Source organism: Echinops telfairi, unplaced genomic scaffold (genome assembly GCF_000313985.2).
Source record: "Echinops telfairi isolate 266 unplaced genomic scaffold, ASM31398v2 ScPeMD7_7412;HRSCAF=8450, whole genome shotgun sequence".
NCBI classification, from domain to species: domain Eukaryota; kingdom Metazoa; phylum Chordata; class Mammalia; order Afrosoricida; family Tenrecidae; genus Echinops; species Echinops telfairi.
In genome coordinates, this window is record NW_022111312.1 from 14,271,832 (window position 1) to 14,276,260 (window position 4,429).

A 4,429-nucleotide genomic window follows, 5' to 3' on the forward strand; every position below is an offset into this window, starting at 1 on the left:
AGGCTGAGAGAGGATCGGGCCAATTCTGAGGTGGCATGGGGCACTGAAGGGCAGCAAGGCGGGAAGTGGGATGGCTCTTGTTAGTGCCATCCGGTGGATTCAGACTCTCAGTGATGGCCGCTTGCCGAACCCTGTAGGGCAGGTCAGCTCCACGGGGATCGAGGTGAGTCAGCACCCATTCCACGTCACTGGGCTGTCATCTCCATGGAGGTTTTTCCACGGAGAGTTTAACCTGCGGACCTTTCAGTGAGCAGCCAAGTGCTTAATTGTCTGAGTCGTGCTCTAAGCGGGGCGAAAGCAGACATGCTCTGGAATGCTCTCGCGCCCTGTGTGACACGTTAAAGTCAAACGCCTGCGTGTTTCATGTTAACACGTGGACTCAGTACTTTCAGGTAGGCTCATTGTAGCTGTTTTTGCCTCGGGGATTGAGTAGGTCTTTATAAATGCCTATTTCAGTACATACACCAAGTCGTATCTTTAAAGTGAGGTTTGCGTCTGCTTTTTAAACTGGGAAGGACTCGTTTTCTTTTTCAAACAGGAGCATGATAGTGGTGAAATGGATAAATTCATCCAAGCAAGGCGAAGCCTTACTTTTAAAATATAGATTATCAACAATTGCTGAAATCGTCAGTCAGTGGGGCAAAGCTTGATTTCCAGAAACGAAGGAAAGAAATGGCATTCATAGGTGGAAATCAAGCTACCAAGTAAAGTTGGAAGCGGGAAGGGCTTTGGGGGCGTTCAGGTAAGCAAGAAGGCTTTGTCCCTAGGTACCTGGAGTTGATTCTCATGCAGAGCGACCCCAGGTGACAGAGTAGAACTGCCCATGGAGTTTCCTAGGCTGTGTTTCTCTGAGGGCCAGACCACGAACTGCCAGCCGCAGCCATTGTGCCTGCAGGGCCCCTTGGTGATATTGTTAGCCGAGGACTTCCCGGCAAACAGTATGGGTGACATAAACATGCACTAATTTGCATCCACACCCACCTCCCTACCACACTGGGTTACATGTGGGCACAAAGGTTGCCCTGAACCGTGTGCTTGTCCCCTTCCCCTTTGTCAGATGTTTGTCAGCACCGAGGGCCAGCCTGCACACAGGCACTGGCGTCCAGGGGGCTTGGCTTTTGACCTCACACCATTGTGGATGCTGCATGGCTTTAGTTTTCCACCCTGGAAAACGGGTCTAATCGCCATGCCACCGTGAGAAACACCGTGGACACCCCAATACCATCTCAGTACCTCTTGGTCACCCACAGGTGGGTCTAACTCCCAAACGTGGGACAGTACCTGATGGGTCTCCAGAGGAAGAATTGGGTTATCCCAGATGAGGTCACTGGTGTTTATTGACACAGGCTCAAGAAATCCAGTCTGCACCCACTGTAGCCAGAGAGGCTTTATTCATCAACTCTGCGACATGGGGGGGCCCCCACACCTCGGAAGATAAAGTGGGTGCCGTGCCCAGCCATGGCTCACGAGTATCTGCATTCCCTACTTCTCCAGTCCCTTCCCCGGCCCCTCCTCTGCCGAGGGCTGTGGGACAAAAGAGCTCTCCTGGACTCACCTACTTCCTTAAAGTGTCTACCTCTGGGCTGATTCCCTTCTTCCCACCTCCCTTGATTAATCTGACTCTCGGACACCATTCCCAGAATCAGCCATCCGCGCATGCGTTCTGGCTACTTAGTCACTCCGTGGCCTTCTGTTCCCTTAATTGCCGAAGATGGACCCCTTTGTGATTTGTTTCTCCTACTACCTCGCTGGATGGAATCAGCAAGCCTGTGTCAATGGCTGGACCCTCGCTGACGTGGTCACTGCGGTCAGGTCACTGTGGTCAGGTGGCTTGGCTTGGCTTGGCTTCCAAAAGGGCAGCCTCCTGCTGTTTGAGTCTGCTTTACGACGAAGCGTAAGTGTTTTATTGTGAAGCAGATCCTTGGCCTTCCACTCGACTCTCGGGCATTTTGTTCCATCTCATGGATGGCAGTCCCTCCCCTCCGCGTGCCTCCTTGTCCCACGTCCGCCCTGCGCGTCCTGTCTGTCCTTCCTCCTCTCCTGACCCTCCTGAACTCTGCCCTTTTGGTCTCAAATGGCTGGCGATTCCAAGGTGTGTGTGCTCCCTGGCGTGATGGTTCCCCTGAGAGACCAGGGTTTGTTTGGCTGGAAACTGAGCCACAGTGGTGAGCGAATTTCCAGAGCTGCAGGCGTGTTAAGGGCTGGAGTCTCGGGGGTTCCTCCAGTCTCTATTCTTCAGCTGTCCTGGGGCGTATCTTACGTACATACCGTTGTTGACCGAGGTCTTCCATTGATACCGGCGGCTCAGGCTCTGCACTAGCTCTTTGAGTCACACTGAGTTTTGACCGTCGCACCACGTCACGTGACCCTCATGGTATGAGGAAAGTAGAAACAAAGTGCTTGAACTCTGTCTGCATCCTCACTATGGCGTCTGTCCACCGTCCCTTGGGCTGCCACCAACCACAAAATGCCATCGAGTGAGCGGTGTAAAAAGACAGAGAGGTATTTGTTCAAAGTTCCAGAGGCTAGAAGACCTAATCTGGGTCAGGGCTTCGTGCACTTCTGTCAGGAGCTCTGAGAGGGGAGCTCGGGGGTGGGGGTGCTTCTCCCCACGGTCTGGTGGCTCCTAGCAACCTTTGCTGGTTGGAGGTGTGCCACTCCATCATCATGGCCTCTGGCTTTCCCATCATTCAGCAGGAATCAGGGCCCGCCCCACCCTGCAGAGAAAAGTGTGGCTTTCCTCATGAGAGTCGGGGCAGAGGGGCTGGAGCCCAGGGCAGGCCTCCCATGCCAGCCTCCTTCTGAAACTAACTCGTGTGTTTCTAGGCTGCACGAGGTGTGGTGTGCCAGCCCCTGTGTCACACGCATACACGTGGCAGCTTGGCAGTGCTGTGCTCACCAACCTTCTGGAAAGGCCTGGGCAGGCAGCTGTCAGGAGGGCAGTGACTTGGCAGCCCCCAGCTTGTGTGCCCCAGCGGCCACGCAGGGTGGAGGCCTGAGTGACCTCGTGCTGCTGTAATGGGAATACCACCGTGGGGGCTTCGACGGGCATTTATTTTCTCTTGTCTGGCTGCCAACCACAAGGTCAGCTCTCTGAACCCCCCAGCCTCTGAGGGGAGGCTGAGGCATCCTACTCCCGTAAAGAGTCACACGCTCAAAAACCCATCGGAGCTGTCTGACCCTGTTCTGTGAGCCGCCACGCGCCAGAGTACACTCAATGGGAATGAGTTTGATTTCAGTGTCTCACTTACTCTCAGTTAAACCAAACCCAACTGACGGACCCAGACAGACCCTCTAGGGCAGAGTGGAGCGGCAGCTGAGGGCAAACTTGGCAGGAGCAGACAGCCTCGTCTTTCTTCTTCCCGGCGGCATGTGGTTAGGAGCCCAATAGTTGACCCCCAGCAAAGACTGCCCCTTCAAGGGGCCCCCCACGGGCAGACAAGGCCATTGTCATCACTCCTATGCATTGAACTTTGTCCCCAAAGCACCAGTGTGGTAGAGTCTCACCTCTACGCCTGCCTGGCCAGCCCCGTTGGGAACCAGGTTTTCTTTGTTATATTAATGAGGGTTCATCAGTCAGGCTGCTTCGAAACCAATCACCTTCGCTTGCGATACAAAAACAGCAGATGAGGCACAGAAGCGAGCACAGCTGGGGGCAGCAGGTGCTGTGCTGGGGAGATGGCCCAGGAACTGGGAAACGGGAAAGCAGCCAGAGCCCCACCCCCACCCCCACCCCAGGCCTGACAGCAGGAAAGCCTTCCCCAAGAGCCTGCTCCCTGGCCTGGAGGCGGTGGGCCACAGGATTGCACCTGCCCACCATTACTGACCCGCCTTTACTGACCCGTTAATCCGTAGCTGAATCCTGGTCAAAAGGGGAAGGAACCTGGAACAGAGGTCAAATTTTCACATGACCCGGACTTCAGGCAGACCTACCTAGAGAGAGGAGGAACCCCCTCGCTATCGCTCTGAGAAAACCTTCCAGCCTCAGTCTGCAGTCCTCTTCAAACTAGACGGCTGTTTCGTTAAAGGATCAGCTATGGGAGGTTGGCCCGGAGCATGGTGCTCTTTGGAAGCTTTGAGCCGGAGAGAGGAGCTTGTCGGTGGGAAACTGGTGCACAGAGGAGAGGCTGGGGTTGGGGTGCGTGAGAACGAGGCTGTTCCTGTAGACACTGGCGATCGGGCCTGTGCCCTGTTGTTGGGTTCTGTTGAACTGGCTCTAGCACAGAGTGACTCCTTGGACAGCGGAAGGGAACACTGCCCGGCCCGGGCCATCCTCCCCACCAGTACCAGCAAAGAGCCCATTGGAGCCACTGCTTCAACCGTCTCCTGCAGGTTCTCTGCTGAGAATGATGTCCTTCCCCAGGGACGGGTCCCCCCAATCACACGTCCGCTGTGCTGTGAGAACATACATCCTGCTGTATGTATCTTT